Source organism: Tupaia chinensis, unplaced genomic scaffold (genome assembly GCF_000334495.1).
Source record: "Tupaia chinensis unplaced genomic scaffold, TupChi_1.0 Scaffold000322_1, whole genome shotgun sequence".
NCBI lineage: Eukaryota > Metazoa > Chordata > Mammalia > Scandentia > Tupaiidae > Tupaia > Tupaia belangeri.
The window spans coordinates 1939710-1958913 of record NW_006159816.1 but is presented as its reverse complement, the minus strand read 5'-3'; the positions used below and the strand labels follow the sequence as shown (position 1 = coordinate 1958913).

Here is a 19204-nt window from a genome sequence, read left to right as displayed (position 1 = left end):
TTTTTTTCTGTCTTGTTGGTCTAAAGGCAGGGCAGGGTAGGGCAAATGAACATCTGTGGTTGTGTGCGCGCGCGTGTGTGTGTGTGTGTGTGTGTGTATGTGTGTGTGTGTCTGTCCCCTTTTTTGGGGGTAATCTGTGGATATATTCTCTAAAGGCTGAGGAAAAAGAGAATGGGGTGGGGTTCATATATGGGTTAATGTTCTTTAAGCTGCAGTAATGCTATTAAATATTTGATTCTAGTCTTTCTGTGTGTATTTGTTCCACCATTACTTCAGGTGGATTGCATTACTTTGACTGTATTGCTAGAATATATCTTTTGTGTCAGAATTTATTTATTATGCAGAGAATTGTATAGAATATCTTGATTTTATTCTTCCAATTTGTACTACATTTAAGAATCTTTATTAAAAGTTACTCAGAATCTAAGTAATATTTACCTAAACTATTCTGTTCCTGTGTTAAAATGTCATCTTCAGACTTGTAATTAAAGGTCATATATTTTATAACTTAAGGAATTTCAAATTTGTGTGTGTGTGTATATTTGTGAGTGTGCATAAATTACCTATTAGGATAAAAGATGGACTGCAACAAAATGTGTGGGAAAGTTTTATAGTCGCAGTTTTCCTACGTTTTACTTTTCTGTGTACATTCCAGTAGTTTCATAATGGCCAGCCAACCCTCTTGTTTGATATGAGAGGCATAGTTAAATGTAAAACTGCCAAATAAATTTGAAATTGAGAACTCTCTGACCCATTCAGTAAAAAGAAGTTACCAGGAATTCCTAGAATTAAAGTCATTTAATTCTTCAGACTTAAAAAAATGTATAATACAGTTGTCCTTCGGTGTCTAGGGAAGATTGATTACAGGACCCTTGTGGATACCAAATCCACTGATGCTTAAGTTCCTTATATAAAACAATGTTGTATTTTCATATAACATACTTGCATATTTCTATATGCTTAAATCCTCTCTAGATTACTTGTAAGTAATCTTTGTATGAGATAAAAGTGAAAAGGAAAATATATAGACTAACTTCTTCAAGCCTCTCTTTTAGGGGAGACACCTCTTCTCATTTTGTAACAGTTGGTATGACTGGATGGCATCACTGATTGGTAGAATCTGCTAATGAAGACTCTGTAGATATGGGTGATGATATTTATGAGTAGACAGGTTTTTTTTTCCCTCTTTCAGGCACTAAAGAGATTAGAATTTTTGAATTTCTGTTTGGATTAATAGGGAGGGGGACAGTATGATAGTTCCCCTTTAATCTTAGGGGAAACTTTCTAAGACCTTCAGCGGACACCTGAAATCATGGATAGTACTGACCCCAAACCTACAAACAGTTTTTTTTCCTGTTCATACATAATTTATAAATTAGGCACAGTAGATTAACAATAACTAATAATAAGCTAGAATATTTATAATGATCGTACTATGATAAACGTTACATGAATGGTGTCTCTTTCTCAAAGTATCTTACTATACTGTACTTTAAGATGTTTTCAGTCTGTGATTTCCCATAGTTAACTGAAAGCATAGAAAGCAAAGCCATGGATAACATAGATTACTGTATGTTATTATGAGAAGTGAGAGTGTTAGAACATTTCCTATCTTTTAAAAGTCTTTCGGAGTGACAGAAGGCCCAAAGGTCTTTGCTAGTGTCATTTTAAAATCAATTATTGAAACTGAATGTAGTCCAGCTAAGTTTTATTTGCTGTTTCCCACTGTTTAATATTGCTATATCTCTACTTCCCTAGACATTTGATTTTACAGAAAAGTATACTTTTATTGTGTAATGTAAATATATGCTAATGATAGAAAAATAATAATACACTAATATGGTAATAATAGATTTCCTATGTTATGAAGCATATTAAATTAAAAACATTGATCATGTCTCACCTTAGTTTAAGAACTAGTACATATCATTGACTCTACTTACTGTGAATTCCTGTTTCACTTCTCCCATCCAGATACAATATGACATTAAAAAAAATTATTCCCTTACTTGTTATGAAAACAGTTTGTGTATATATTCTAGAGCAGTGTATATTTTACTTTTGAGCATTGTATACATGCCATCAAAGTATACATATGTATTAATGTAATTATAAACAGATTTTTGGGGGTCTTAAATCATGTATCAAGATTTATTTGGTTGTGGACATAGCTATAGTTAGTTGAGTTTTATTGTTGGGGCCAGCTATGTAACCTACTGGTTAAGGAAGCCAGATTTGATGTGGCTGACTACAGTTTGAATCCTGAGCCAGCAGCGTGGGAGACACTGGGTACATGTGCATGTGAGCCCCATACTCTGAAAATAGAGGGAAAGCGATTGATGTGGGTTCATACCCTGTTGGGAGGTGTTTCTTTTCTTCCTCTCCCTCTCTCTCTCTCTCTCTCTTGTCTCTCTGGCAAAAGCACACACCCTCTAGTGATGAAAATTTCATTGCTATATACTGTTGGGTCGTCTAGAAAGTCATGATGTAAATGCAAAATATGACCTTTCAATGACCCAATATTTTGTTATGTGAATGAAATGTACCTACTATAGTAGGTAATATTGGGTGTTTCATGTTTGTTAGGTTTTTGGCATCATAAATTATTTTACTGTAAAGATTATTGAACATACATATTGAGTGTGAGTATATTCTTTCATTGTATTGACATTTCTAAGAGTGGAATAGATGGCTCGCACAGGATATGTATGTATTCTGCTGCACATTCCAACCAGAAGAGTGCAGTAGTCTTTGATCTACATATTTCATCAGTGCTGACAATTTTTTGAGTTTTTCTCTGTTTTATAGCTACAGAAAAAATATCTCATCATTGTTCAAATTTGCATTTTCCTGACTAATAAGGTTGAACATTTTTTATGTTATCTTCCATTCCCATTTTCATTTCTGAAAATTCTTCTTGCTATTCTTCTTGTTATTTGTCCCTTCTCTCCTTTGATCTTATTAGGAGTTATTATATATTCTGAACATAGATGCATTTGTGTTGTTAATATCTTCTGTTCATTAATGGCTTGGTTATTTTTATTATTTATTTATTTTTTCTCAGAGGCTTTTGCTTTAGTGTGTTTGTGCTTACAGGACAGGGATGGGGAGGGTGAGTAAAGAGGCACTGAGAGAGAAAGTGAGAAATCAGCCGCTAGGTGGGACGGGCATGCCACAATGCTTTTCCCCCCATTCTTCTCCTGAGATTTTGAGCATGCATACATACACATGTGCCCAGCATGAATTTCAAGATACTGGGGTCAGGGACTTGAACCACAGTCAACCATGTGGGAGTCCAGTGATATAACCACTATGCCATCTGCTGTCCTCATGGGCTAGTTCTTCTATTTTTTGGTATTTTAGTGATAGCTGAATTTTAATATAGCTTGATATATTGGTTTATTGGATGTTTAACACTCTCCTCCATCCCATCCTTTCTCTCTCTCGTAGTTTTTTTTTTTTTTAATTTTCTATTTCAGTTTATTTTATACATAAATCACATAGGTCACTTAGCTTGCAAAGTGAATATTCCAACATGTATATACTTCTCACCAGCCCAGTTGAGAATAGTATACACGCTATCTTCAACAGATAATAACCCACTTCTCTCCCCTGGAAATGCCTTGGCTGTCCATTTTTCTCCTTAATGTCTTTCCTTAGACTCTCCTCCTTCACCCACCCTCTTCCCACACCGTATCTGGTATTTATAATAATTTTCTATGCTTCCATGTCCTTTAGTCATTCAGTTTCGGCTATAGAGTGCAGACACTAGGTGTGACAAAGTGGTTAGCACTTTTTTGTACTTGGAATTGATTCTTCAAAGAGTATAATGTAATGGTCCAATTGCATTTTACCCCCTATGGATAACTCTTGGTTTGGGATTGCTATCTCTGTCATTTCGTGATTCTGTTTTGTCTCATTCTGTGTTGGTGGGCTTCTCTGTTCTACTGGTCATGTTTTTTAACCCTGCACCAATGTTATAAAATAGAGTTTTCATTATTATAATTCTGTCAACTCTGGATATCTAGTAAAGCAAGCATCTATGGGTCTTCGGGAAAGTCATAATGCGTTTTTGCATAGAAAAACAGAAAAATACATCTTGAGCTTTCTGATGACTTAGTATCAGGAGCTATTTGACTATATAATTTGAGAGCCAGCTTTTCAGATTCCTTGGAAAACTTGTAGTTTTAATTGAAATTTTAGTGAATGTGTTTATCAGATGAGGGAGAAGTGAATTCTTTGATAATGTAGAACCCTTGTCCATGAACCCCCACTTATTTAGGACTTCTCTGATTTATGTTTTCATAATTTTCTCTGTACAAGTCATCTTTTAGATTTATTCCTATGTGTTTAATATCTTTAATGCTATTAATAGCATTACCTAAGAATTTAAGTTGTTTATTCCTTTTCTGTTATATAGAAATTATATTGATTTTTATTATCTTGTTTCTAGCAACCTTGGATAAATGCTGTCATTAATTCTGATCATTTGCTTGTGCATTTTAGTTGTTGATAGATAGACAATTTAATCCTCTCTGAAAGTGTCTTCCCTTTTTGGAGAAAAAAAATTTCTTTTCTGTTTACTATTCTGGACAACTGTGGTTTTACAAATGGGCTTCCTATCTTGTTCTAGATTTTAAATGGAGTTGTACAAACTTTTCATCTTTAAGATGGTTTGGGGCCAGCTGGTAGTGTAGTAGTTAAGGTGGCTGGATCCCACAGGCTGCGCCAGATCTAGCAGCTTGAAAAACATGTTGAGCTCTTATGCATGTGTGCCCAAAACCAGAGGAGAATGGAAAAGGGATTGTGGTGTGACTGTCCGCCTCCCCTTTGGGTGGGTGTGCTTTTTTACTTTCCCTGTCTTGTTCTGTCTCTGTTTCTCTGCAGAGAGCATATTTTTAAAAAGGAAAAGACAAGGCAAAGAAGATATCTGGTGTAGATGTTTGTTAAGATTACTCTGTATCAGTGAAGTGAATCCCTTCCATTTTCTGATTTTCCAAGAAGATACTTTTGATTATTTTTGTTGGTGGTGGTCTTATGTAACATCTTGATTAGGTATTAAATTTTAACAAATACTTTTATCTACTAAGAAAGTAATAATACGATTTTACTTTATTAATATGACATATTGCATTTGTGTATTTTTCTCTGTCAAACGATCGTTGCATTTCTAACTTGATTGTGATAAATTATCTTTTATGATATATACATTCTTGATGTGCTTATTAATAGTTTTGTATCTGTGTTTGGGAGATTGCTTTTTTGTTACACTTAACCAGCTATTTATAATATCAAGATTGTATTGACCTCGGGTAAACGTTTTTTGATTCTTAAATGAGTTTAAGATTAGAATGATCTTTTACTTGAAATGTGTAGCACTGCTCTGTAAAACCAAGTTTGGTGGCTCTGTATTTGGAATAGAGTAGGGAAAATTAACTACCAATCTATTTCTTTATTAATTATAGAAGTATTTCATTTCCTTCAGTAAATTTAATATTCTAGTTATTAGACCCTTTGTCTAAGATTCTTTTATATTTATTGTTTGTGCCTTTTCTCAAGTTTTGCTGGAGGGGGTGGTGTATGTTTTATTAGTCTTGACCCAAAATTCCCCCCCAGAAAAACTTTATGCATTAGCTGTTTTGTGTTTTAGGCTCTGTTTTGCTGATTTATACAGATGCTTCTTTACTTGTGATGGGAGGTAACAGTGTTTACTATAAGCCTATCATAAGTTGGAAATATTAGGGGTCTTCTAAAGTTTGTGGAAAATACATATTACAAGAAAAAACTGTGTGTAGATTTCACCTTTTATTTGCTGTTGCACCAAAATAACCTTTTTTGTGTGTGGGGGGAGGCTTTCCAGTAAAAACTGGAAAACCTGTTAGACAAATTGTAGAAGCACCAAAACAAACTTTAATTCCATTTTTTTTCCTGGGAACTTTTTGAATTCCCTTTGTATCATACATAGGTCGAAAATCCATTTAATGCACCATACCAATACACGATTCATAGCTTAACCTAGTCTACCTTAAGTGTGCTCTAAACACTTATGTTAGCCTACACTTGGGTAAAATAATTTATTATAAAACCTTTGTCTAATAAAATGTTGAATATGTTATGTAACTGAATATTGTACAGAAAGTGAAAAACAAAATATATGGGTACTCAAAGTACAGTTTTTCCTTAGTATATATTGCTTTTGCAACATAGTAAAGTGGAAAAATTGTAATCAAGGTCTATTTGCATTCTTATCTTTGTTGTATCCATTTTATTTGTACAAACTTATTTTGTTCTTTTTGTCAAAATTTTTTAGGTTGGATGCTTAACTCCAGTCTTGAACTTTTCTTATTTATTGCATGCCTTTAAAACTACAAAATTACCTCAGAGTGCTGCTTCTGTGGTTCCTCTGATACTAACTTTTTAAAAAAATGTTTTTGAGACTTGCTTCTTTTCTAGTATGTTGTTGAATTTTGTAAATACCTCCCATGTTCTTGAGAAAAATGTGTCTTTTTCACTTGTTAGTTATAGCAGAACTGTGTATTTTTCTGTTGAATCAAGTTTATTGATGGTGTGGGTCAAATATTTTAATCTTCATTTAAAAAATATTTTTAAGAGAGATTTTTGCTATAGGGTGCTTTGGCTCACCAGTTAGACAGAAAGCATGAAACCACCCTTTGCCCTCCCCGCTCCCCCACCCTCCGCAGGGGGTGAAAGGCTAATCTCCTCTCCTCTCTCTGTATTTTGGGGACTCATGCACACATGCCCAGCATGAGTTTTAAGCTGCCAGGTCTGGGACTCAAACCATGGTGGGAGTCCAGTAATGTAACCATTATGTCAACTGCTGGTCCCTTAATCGTCATTTTTATTCCTGTTTTATTTACCAAAAGTAAAACAAGTGTGGAAATGTATGCATTTGTTTAATCTTTGCTGTTGCAGTATATCTTGAGGTTATTTTTGTTAATAAAACTAGCTTAAAATACATTTCAATAAATTAAAACATTCTTATACCTTTTTTAAACTTTTTTAAAAAACACATTAGTGACATGTATGTGTGTGTGTGTGTGCGCGCGTGTGTGTGTGTCCTTCCGTCTGTGTCTGTGTTCAGTTTGACAGCCTGAAGGTTTTTGGTTCATTTCCATTCATTGAAATAGGGGCTTGTTTCTACATCTACTTAATAACTTACTGTTTTTCTCATTTCTGTCAGTCTTCCCTAACTTAAGTATTCTTTTTGATTGATTGTTTTAAAAAGAGTTTAGTTTTGTTTTTTATTTTTTAATTTTACATTTTTAATTAATTAATTAATTAATTTTGGTAGAGGTTTTTGCTATGGGGCATGTGTGCTTTCCAGAAAGACCGAGAGAGACAGAAAACAGAAAGCGAGAAATCACCCCCCATGGGGGATAGCCATGCCCCATTCCCTTCTCCTCCATTCTCATCTTGGGATGTGGCGCACGCACGCGTACGCACCTGGCGTGAGGTGAAGCCACCAGGTCCAGGACTCGAACCACGGTCATCTACATGGTAGTCCAGCGACATAGCCATTACACCAATTGCTGGTCCTGTTTGTTTATTTGTTTTTAAATTTCATTCTTACTCTATATCCACCTTTGCAAAATATGCACTATTTCTATTAGTGGTTCCTTTGAAATTTTATGATACTTACATGAAGAAATCTTAAGTTAATTAATTTTTTTAAGGATTTTGTCATAGGGCACATGTGCTTACCAGACAGACAAAGACAGAGTGAAAGGGAAAGTGAAAAATGATCCCCTATGGAGAATGGCCACACCACAATCTTTTCTCCTCCATTCTCCCCTCAGGGTTCTGGGCATGCATGTACATGTGCCCAGCGTGATTTTCAAGCTACCAAGTCCAGGACTTGAACCGCTGAGTTGGCCATGTGGGAATCCAGCACCCTAGCCACTACGTCACCTGCTGGTCCCTTAAGCTAATTTCTTTTTTTTTTTTTTATTGTTTATTTATTATTATAACTCCTTCTCATATAATACAATGATTGTGGACCAGTTGGACATTAGTTCAACTCCTTCCATCATTTAAATATTTCCAGACTAGTGACATTTTAAATGCCATTATTTTCTATCAGGTTGGAAAAAGTTTCTAGAAACCAGAAATTGTGAAAGGCAGGCATTATATTTCCCATTTAATAGATACAGAATGTTGGGCAGCAGATGGTGTAATGGTTACTTTGCTGGACACCCAGGTAGTCAACTGTGGTTTGAAACTCGGACCCAAGTGTCTTGAAACTCCTGTGACTTGAGTTTCGGACATGTGTGTGTGTGTGTGTGTGTGTGTGTGTGTGTGTCCAAAATCCTGAAGAGAGTAAAGGAGAAAGGATAGCTGTGTGACCATCACCCTAGGGTATGATTTCTCACTTTTTATCTCTCTGTCCCTTACCTCTCTGGTGAGTGTACATGCCCTATAGCAAAACTCTTTCTCAAAAAGAAATAAAAGCATATGTACAGAATGTCTGCACTTTATAGCAGAAACTGAAAGATTGGAAGGAATAATAGCAGGAGAATAACTGTAGGTCCTAGAGATATTATAGGAGGGAGGTGAATATTAGGGGCTGAGAGGGAGGAAATCAGTGAAAAAACAAAAGATTTAATAGACAAAAGTGAAAAGTTACCTGTTGATGATAATGTATATGGTAATGTCTTTTACTTAATGTGCCCTGTATTCATGCTAGGAAAAAACATATTTTACATTGTAAAGATAAACAGTAAATGTAAATTAAATACATATATAAAAAATTAAAAACAGAATGAGTTTTTTATTGAAGTAATATCTGATGAAAGCTAAAGTGAACATTGTTTCAAAAGAAAAGAAAAATAGAATATGGTCTGTCTTACTCATTACTAGCAATTGTATGAAATAACATATTAATTTTTAATTTGTGACATTTATTTCTCTAGTGTCAATTTCTGCCATCTGATAAAAATATATATTATCTTTTCATATACATAGACTACAGAAAAGTCATTTAACTTACTAAAATGGCCCATATTGAAGAGAACCTGTGTAAATAGATAATGAGATAGGTAATGAGGTTTCAAAGAAACATTAGAATTCAGTCATTTAGTGTTTTTCATTGTTTTCTTTGTATCTTAAGACTTTTCTCATTTGTACCCATTTCTTTGCTGTTAGTTTTAGATTTTTTTTTTCCCCACGTTTTTGCCATAGGGCATGTGCACTCACCAATAATAGAGAGACAGAGAGAGGGAAAGTGCAGTCACCCCATAGAGGGGATGACCATGCCACAGTCTCTTCTCTTCCATTTTCCTCTTGGCATTTTGGGCACACAAGCAAATACTCCCAGCAATTTTCAAGCCATTGCATCTGAGACTTAAGCAGTGGTCAGCCATGTGGGAATCCAGTGCCTTAAAGCCACCATGCAACCTGCTGGCCCCAAATCTAGATTTAATCCTGTTTTCAATAAGAAAAAAATTTAGTCTCTTTTAATAAATGAAAATGTTAAATTTAATCACTGTAACTTGGACATGCAAAGAAAATGAGGTTAAAACATACAGTATTTAATGTGCCTCTTATACTCACCTGATTTAGAACTACTGACATTCATGGGCAAGTGTTTGATTTTAGGATTATCATACACTATATGGGATGTCTTGGAACTAGCTTATGACAATACTATTTTATGCCCAGCACAAAAGCTAGTATGTACATTGAACTTTATTTTCTGTTTATATTGAAGTTTCAAAAGAGATATTGAGAAGGCAAAATGTGCCTTTTAATAAGTGAAATGGTTTGAGTAATGGATAAATTAGAGTTTAAATGTAAATACATGTTTTATCATGATCGTAAAGAACGCTAAAGTTAATATATTTAAAGAATATGTGGGGCCAAGCCACAGGTGTTGTGGTTAAGACCCTGGACTCCCACATGGTCAACCATGGTTCGAGTTCTAGACCTGACTCCTTGAAAATCACATTGGGCACATAAGCGTGAGTGCTCATAATCCCAAGAGGAGAATGGAGGAGAAGGGATTGTAGTGTGGCCATCCCTAGGTTAGGAGGTGATTTCTCACTTTCCCTCTCACTGTCTCTCTCTTTGGTGAGTGCATGTGCAAAAAGAAAAAGAATATGTAATAATAACATCTTTGGAGGAGAATTGCTTTGAAACTTTTAATTTCAAAATGCTTAGAGGAGGAGGAAAGGCATAGCAACTAGAATTCTAGTAAATTCTGTTTAGATAAAATGGCAAAATCCCCTTTGCAAATGCCATATAATAGTGGGTCATTGGAAAAGTCATGACATTTTTCTCTGCAAAAATGTGTTATGATTTTTCCAACAAACGAATACATAAAATATACACATTCATAAACCAGTCAAATTACTTAGTACTCTGTGGTTAGTATTTATAATTAATTCTACATTATAGCAAAATAACTGGTTTTAGTATGCGTTCTATTCAAGGGACAACAATTTCAATGGCTAAAAATGAAACCTACAAGTAAAATTTGTAAGGTACCTATCTATTTTCCTGTGATTTATATAATGGTAGGCCATGGATATATTACTTTTTCAGAGGTATTTATTTTGTTGTATATTTTGTTTTTTTTTTCCTATTATTAATTTTTCTTTTTGAACTTAAACACAGCTTTTATTATTGCCATGAAAATAATAATTACTATTTCGGGACCAGCAGTTAACGTAGTGGCTATGTCCCTGCACTCCCATGTAGTCGCCTGCAGTTCACGTCCCGGACCCGGTGGCTTAAAACTCACGCTGGGCACATGTGCATGCGTGCCCAAGATCCCGAGAGGAGAACGGAAGAGAAGGGATTGCAGTGTGGCCATCCCCCCAGGGGGTGATTTCTCATTTTTTGTCTCTCTCTTTTTGTCTGGCGAGCGCATGCGCCCTGTAGCAAAAACTTCTCCAAAAAAAAAAAGAGATGATTTTAATGACTTAAAAAACGTCTTCCTAAAGAATATGAGTTGATTTAAAAATACTTTCACTAATAATATTAGTAGCAGTAGTAGTAAAAATATGTTACTCTTATTATTAATAATGTATGTTATTGGATATTTAGCCCTAAGTATCTGCAGGGGATTGGTTCCAGGGCACCCATGAATGCCAAAACCCACAGATAGTCATTTATATAAATTGGTATATAGTATTTGCATATAACTGTACACCCTTACATACTTTAAATCATCTCTAGATTACTTACAAGTAATCTTAGCATTAGGTGTAAGTGAAAAGGAAAATAGATAAAACTTCTTTAGTATTTCTTTTATATTATTTGTGGCGTGCCTGTGTCATTGGTTAGTTGAATCATGTGTATAAGATGGTCTAACTGTATATATTGTATATTATATTTGTATATTTTATATAATAATATATTACTTTTATTACAAACAATATATAATCTATTCCGTATAAGGGCAGTCATATAATAGGTTCTATAAATTAGTAATGAATCTTTGTCTTTCTTCAACTTGGAGATTAGGATTTATATAATGTTGAACTCTATAGGTAAATATTAAAGTAAGCCTCCAGTGTGATAGGTGATGTCAATGGAGTAAATTTTTTAAATGGTAGAGATGAAATCCTAATTTTCATAAGTGTTTTTTGTTTGTTTGTTTGTTTGTTTGTTTTTGCAATAGGGCGCATGCGCTCGCCAGACAGACAGAGAGAGACAGAGAGACAGAGAGAAATCACCCCCCTGGGAGGATGGCCACGCTGTAATCCCTTCACCTCCATTTTCCTCTCGGGATCTTGGGCACGCACGCACACATGCCCGGCGTGAGTTTAAGCCACTGGGTCCGGGACTCGAACCGCGGATGACTACGTGGGAGTCCAGTGACATAGCCATTACGCTAACTGCTGGTCCCCGAGTGGTATTTTTTTTTTGGAGAGGTTTTTGCTATACGGCGCGTGCGCTCTCCAGACAGACCAAGAGAGACATAGAGATAGAAAGCGAGAAATCACCCCCCAGAGGGGATGGTCACACCGCAGTCCCTTCTCCTCCATTCTCCTCTCGGGATCTTGGGCACGCACGCACATGCGCCCGGCGTGAGATTTAAGCCACTGGGTCTGGGACGCGAACCGTGGTCGACTACGTAGGAGTCCAGCGACATAGCCATTACGCTAACTGCTGGTTCCCATACCCTTATATTTATTAACCAAACATTTATTAGGACACAACATGAAATAAAAGGAAAAAAATGATAAATTTGGCTATCAAAATGAAAATGTTGAGAAAATAAAAAGGCAAGTCTTAGAGAGGTGAAAATATGTGTAAAACCTATATCTGATATGTATATCTATAATATCTTAATAGCAAAAAAGAGAAAAAAAAGCAATTTGAAGTGGGTAAAAACTGTGTGTAGACATGTTACCAGTAAAGCTATATAAATGAGAGTGACAGTTAATATCCATCACTCAGTAGGGAAATGCAAATTAAAACCTCAGTGAGATAACAACTATAAATTGACAAGAATGATTTCAATTTCAAAAACAAACAAAAAAAAAAACAACAGAAAAACCCCAACAGATCCTACTGAATTTTATGGAGAAGATGGTTTAGCTGAAACTGCCATAAGTTGCCATTGAGAAGGCAGATGACACAACCACTCTGGGGAGTAGTTTGACCACTTGTTGTTTATACACTTGCACTTACTGTGGGATTCAGTGTTAGGAGTTCAGTTATGTTCCCCCAAAAGGAACATCTAAGTCCTAATCCTCAGTATGTCATAATGTGACCTTACTTGGACATAGGTCATTGCAAATGTAGTTTAAGACAACTCCATATTAGAGTAGGAAATTCTTAATCCAGGATAATTTGTGTTCTTATAAGTGGAGACAGAGGGGTGAAGGCCTTATAAAGACAGAGACCTAATGGGAGAACACTGTGCAGTGATAGAGTAAGAGATTGGAGTCATATAGATGCAAGTTAAGAACTGCTGAGAATTTATGGCAACTCCAGAAGCAAAGAAAAAGATAAGGAATAGATTGTTTTCTAGAAGTTCTCCTAGAGGCTTTGAAAGCACAGCTCTGCCGCTAGTTTGATTTCACTTTTCTAGCCTCCAGAACTGGGAGAAAACACATTTCTTTTATTGTGAGCCATGGTTTGTGAGAGCTTTAGAAAATTTCCTACACCCAGTGTTACCACTTTCAGGCATTTACTCAAGAGCAGTGAAAATATGTTTGCATAAAGATGTACTCAAATGTTCAAAGCAGTTGTGATCATAGTAGTCCAAAACTGAGAACAATTCAGTGTGTATGGTGAATGGGTAAATACATTTTGCTGTAGCCCATATAGCCCAAACGGTTGATTTACACACACACCACAACATAGATGAATCTAAAAGTACTATGCTGAATGAACAAACCAGTCGTAGCAGTCTGTTCAATGTGTTTCTGCTGATACTGACAATCTAGGAAAGGAAAAGCTGTGGTGACAAAGATCAGTGGTTGCCAGGGTAAGGGGGTGGTAGAGGTGGACTGCAAAGGAATGTAAAGGAACTTTTTCGGGATGGTCAGAAGGTTACATATCATAATTTTGACATTGTTATAGGACTGTGCTATAGTTAGAAACTATCCACTTCAGAATATTGAAATTTATTATAAATTATACCTCAACAGAACTTTTGAAGAAAACATTTAAAAAGAGTATAGTAAATGGTTACATGGAGGATATAATGAATCTACTTTTGAGTGAAATGAGCAAACATTTGTTTTAAGATTGTACAGTTGGTAATTTTGACTAGTCATATTCCTAATAACATGTTAATTGCTGAATCAACGTATTATCTCAATAATTTAGTAATGACAAAGATGCTGTCAAGGAGTTGAATAAAATTTAATGTAACATGAACATGGATAAAAGGCATTATTTATTAGTTGAACTTATCATTGGATGATTTCAAGTATCTGTGGCTATACGTAGAAGTATTTTGAGTGACCTGACTATTCCCTTGACATTCCTAAAAATGTTTATACTTACTCGTGTGTGTGTGGGAGGGACTTTTTTTGAATTTTTTTAGTGGGGAAAATGGAAGGAGCTTTCTGGTATACCTAATTGTAAGAAGTACTTTTGTTTTTTTAATCTTACTTATTTTAATCATGATAGAGTGCACTTCTGCACATATGAGAGCAAGAGAAGCACCCTTGGCAGTCATAAGGCTATGATCCAGGATATTGGGCACAGGTGTCTATAAATTCACTTAAACGGCATCTTATTTATTCCTTTAATTCCTACCACAGACTTCAATCCCTTGCTTCTGTATATACAAGTACTAGTGGATAAGATTTTTTTTTTTTAACAAATAATCAATTTTGTGCCTCCTTGCATTTTTTCATGCTTAACATTTATTCAGCAAGCACGTATTGAGTAACTTATATGGAAAGCTTTGCAGTAACTGCTTTGAGATACTGGGTTGTTGGGAAAGTCATGACATATTTTTTTCTATGCAAAAATGCATCATGATTTTTTCCATAACACAATATATAAAAATATTATAAAATTAATTTCTTTTTTGTAAAATCAGGCCACTTTAATGTTTTTGTACAATATAGTAAATACCCTTTGTATGACTGCACACATGTAAGACCGGCTATATTCAGAAACATCACAGTCATGGTGGCTTTCCAGATTGGTATATCATCTTCAAAATTATAAGGAGTTACTTGTATGCAACTGCTACCAAACCAGTAAGACAGCATTTATGCATCCATTATTTTCAGGATTGTTTGTAACTTGGACATATTTCCCACAAGTAACCTTGCCTCCTTGTGTCACAAGGCCCAACTCACTCATGTTCACCTCAATGACAGTACCTTTGGTGATAACACTCAAAGTTGTATTTAGTGGGCATGAGGGATTCTTCTTTACACCAAGTATTGGTTGGTTAAAGGTGGCTTTCAGTTCAAGATGTGTTACATGGACCTTCTTAAAATGTAAGCCCATGGGCCTAATGATGCTTTCATATTTAGGTGGTTTTCTAGTAAAGCTATCTTCAACAAAACAGATTTTTGTAACCATTCTCTTCCATGACGACTTCTTTCTCTTTCCAGTTCAATAAATTTTAATACTGCTGTTTCTCCCTGATCTCAGCCTTTGGGTAGAGTGACTTCTCATTTTCCCTTTTTTTCTCTTTCCATTTTTGCTTAATCATAGTGGAAAGTACTTTAGCTTGGGACTCTGAGGCAGGTACTGCTCATTGTAGTGTCTTTTCATCATTCTTTTGTTTGGTGTTTCTCTTTTCATGGATCTTGATAGTCTTTTTCATTTGTATTTTCTCAGCATGGCACTATTTATGATAGAACTTAGCCTTCAGACCAATCACTTTTTTGTCTTCTTTGAATGTCCATGAGCCTCTGGACTTTCCATCTTTCTCTTTTTCTTATTGTAATCCAAATGGTATCCATAGCATTTATAATGTAATTCAATATATTCATTTTGTGGCATGGTGATGGCTGCAGAGTCGCTGGGAGCAGCCTCCTGGACACAAGGAAGTTAACAACTTTCAGGTCTCAGAGCAGACCCAACACAGTCTGGAACGGGAAAAGCTAAAATTTAAGTTTTTATGGGGGCAGCTGGGTCCAGCTTGGCCAACTGTACATTTGAGTCCAAGACCTGCTGGCTTGATAAACATGATGGGTGTGTGTGCTCAGAATCCTAAGAAGGAAGTGGAGGAAAAGGGATTGTGGCATGATCATTCATCCTAAAAGGTGTTTTCTCTCTCTCTCCGGTGAGTGCATGCACTCTTAGCAAATTAAAAAATTTTCTTAACAGAATAAAACATAATTTCTGTTTGGTGTAGAATGTAATGTAAAGGATATAAGTGGGTAATCACTGAAGCTCACAGGTGGCTCGTAGATTGAAACTACTAGAAAAAAAGTGTTTCATCTAATGACAGGAAATCACTTTTAGGTAGCCATGATATTCAAAATAATCATAATTTAAAATGTCATTTAACACAACAGTTCCTGGGGTTTTAAAAGATCATTCCTTTTATTGTCATATTGTTAGATAGATGAAAAGAGACTGTGCAATAAATGAAATACTCTTTATCCTAGAAGAGCAGAAGACTTGAATTTTCCTAAGTAGGCTCTTCTAAGTTTTCTTCTGAGGCTTCAGCACATTTTCTTTTGTCTAAAGAAGTACCATGAAGAGTAATGCTTCAAAGATTTCACTGGCTTTTTTTTTGTTTTTTTTAAGAAGATTTTTATTCTTGGATAGAACATCAAATAACACTTGAACTGAAGCCCTTTTACTTTTCGTAGGCATATTTAAGAGTGGTAGAAACCTAGAATGTAAGTTATTTTCATTTATGTAGATGATCAGTGTAGCTGTATACTAATTGCTCAAATATGTGTTAGGGTTGTTTTTCTCTTAACACTGCAACACAAAGATTCTTAGTATGGCAAATTGCAGTAAGGTTTTTTCCCAAAAGAATATTTTTTATGGTCCGTGCTTTCACTCCATGAATTGAATGACACCTGAGCTACCTTCAAGAGGCATTGTGGTCTAAAAGAACATGGGAGTGTGAGTCAGAAGATCTTAGCCTCACGCTCACATAGTGGGAAATCATCTGAGTAGACTGCATTGTTGTCTATAAACATAGGGTTGCCTCTTTCATAGACAGTAGAAAGCAAGAGTAAATAAAATAGTTGTGAAATCCTATTAAATTATTACTAACAAACAGTGTAAGTAACAGGAAAACTTAGGCTTTATTTAGATTTTACCAGCTTTTTTCACTGGGAAGTAGTGATTTAAAAAATTACATAATAGTGGGAGCTGTCATGCTTAGTATAACCCGAAAGGTAGGTCCTTTCACATAAGGATGGGAGAAACATTGGGTAGTTTGCCCAGTATTATACCTCTGGTAAATACAACCAAGGTTTAGATTCTAGATGACCTCCAAGCCTTTCTAATACAGTGCATTGCTTTGCTGCTTTTGTTGTAAGAGTATTCAGAAGTACTTACAGGATTATTTGGATCTGTAAACTGGTGAGGAAGGAGACTTAACATGCAAGTTTTATGCTTGTATTACTAGAGCAGTAAATGAAAGTACTGTTTCAAAACCTAATGTTTATCAGACAAGTTCTGTAGCACGATAGTTTTGCACTATGTGAAGGGAACCAAATCCTTCATTGCCAACCTATAGTTCAAATCTTGGCCCCAGTGGCTTGAAAATCACATTGGGTACATGTACATACATGCCCAGAATCCTGATGGATATAAGAAATGGAGGAAAAAGGATTGTGGGATGACCAGGCCCCACGACAGGGAAGGGGTTGAACTTTCCCTATCCCTTTCTTTTTGTCTCTCTGGCTCATGCTTTTGCCCTTTGGCTTAAAGAAAAAGAAAAATTATTTATTATAAAAGTATATGATTAGGGTATTTGATAAGACAAAATTGAAAGTATGTATATAATAAAAATCAACTATATCACCATAGACATAACTGTCACTGTTAATACTTTACCCATCTTTAAAATGTGATACATTTAGATCGTATTTATCCAAATGATTACTAGTTTTCTCACTTGCTTTTTCCCCTTAATCTTTCATGAAGATTTCTCTGTGTCATTAAACAGTCCTTAACATCTTGATATTTAGTGGCTATATCAGATGCGATTGAAAATCTTAAGTGATTTAACCATTACCATCTTGTTGGACATTTGAATTTCACTATTGTTATTTTGCTTTGAGCCTTCTTGTACAGAAACTTTTATCCTCTCTTTGTTTTTTTTTTTTTGTTGTTTGTTTGTTTGTTTGTTTGTTTTATTCCCTTGGAGCAGCTTCTTAGAAGTGGGATTTCAGTTGTCTTTTGGTATCTGGGGGGATTGGTTCCAGGACTCCCTTAGATGCTCAAGTCCCTTTTATAATATGCTGTAGTATTTGCATGTAACCTACACACATCCTTTATTTTATTTTACATCTCTGTGTATGTGCTTGCCACAGAGAAAAAAAGAAGTCCCCCATGGAGTATGGTCACACTGAAGCCCTTTTTCCTTCATTTCTCCATCCCATCAGGATTTGGGGCATGCACACCCACAGGCCCAGCATGTTTAAGCAGCCGTATAGGATTTGGCTCCCTAGGTACAACACTTACACTCTATGCCGTGGGCTGGCCCCTCCCCTTTTACTTTAAATCAGCTCTGGATTACTGATAAGTAGTCTTATCCTCAGTTATAAGTGAAAAGAAAAAAAAAATACAGATACATTTTAGTATCTCTTTAAGGGAACCAGGGCTTTCCCCAATTTGTAACAGTGCTGTCCACTGAATCCAAGGTTTGAATCCACTGATGTTGAACTCAGGGATAAGGAAGCTGACTTTACTTGATAGAATGACTAATGGTACATAGGGCTAGGAATCTTAAAAATGTTGCATTGCTTTCTTTTCTTTCTTTTTTTGAGAGGGAGAAAGATTTATACTATAGAGCCTGTGCACTCACCAGAGAGAGAGAGAGAGAGAGAGAAACAAAACACCCCCCAGCGGGGATGACCATGCCACAGTTCCTTCTCCTCCACCTCCTCTTGGGATTTTGGGCGTGCATGCTCACACACTCAGTATGAGTTTTAAGCTGCTGAGTCCAGGACTCGAACTGCACGACTACATGGGAATCCAATGTAACCACTCCACCGTCTGCCAGTCCCTTAGAACATGCATTGCTTTATTCTCCTGCTGTTACTGTTTGAGCTTGACTGCCCAGCAATTTTTTTTGCCATCAATAAGTACTATGGTTGGAACCAGGTTTTATTTTAAAGTTATTTTGATTTTGTAGTTTTATGTGATAGTTGAACAGAGTATAATGTTCAGCAAATACTTGAAGAAACAATGATTTATTGAAAGTATATAGAGCTACAATTAAAGATGTAGAAACCAACTTTATATATTTTAAATAAAACAAGATGGAATTCCTAAGAAATGAATACATTGTGTGACTATAATGCCCATAGTGTCTTATATGTAGCAGGAAGTAGAGTTTTAAAGACTGAATTTCAGGGCACACCCAGATTGTAAGGGATAGAGGTGAGGAAGAATAGTCTTTAGAATGAGCTGATAGACAATGCAGACTTAAGATAAGAGATTGTGTTTTGTATAAGGTTTTATCTAAGGAATTTTTGGGTTTTGTTTATTGTATAACATGTGCTTTTGTAATTTCAAAATTTTTGACTAAATTCCACTGTTAGGGCAATAGAACTGTTTATGTCAC

The 19204-nt window shown here is 35.5% G+C and overlaps 1 protein-coding gene and 1 non-coding gene across 2 annotated transcripts in view; one reads left to right on the top strand and one right to left on the bottom strand.

Annotated features, from left to right (window-relative positions):
- UBE2E3 (ubiquitin conjugating enzyme E2 E3) overlaps nt 1-19204 on the top strand; it is a 111349-nt gene that overhangs the window by 66201 nt on the left and 25944 nt on the right. The gene's annotated exons all lie outside the window — the stretch shown is intronic.
- LOC114008357 (U7 small nuclear RNA) lies at nt 5848-5911 on the bottom strand. The gene has a single exon (XR_003549908.1). It is a non-coding gene; the product is annotated as a U7 small nuclear RNA (small nuclear RNA).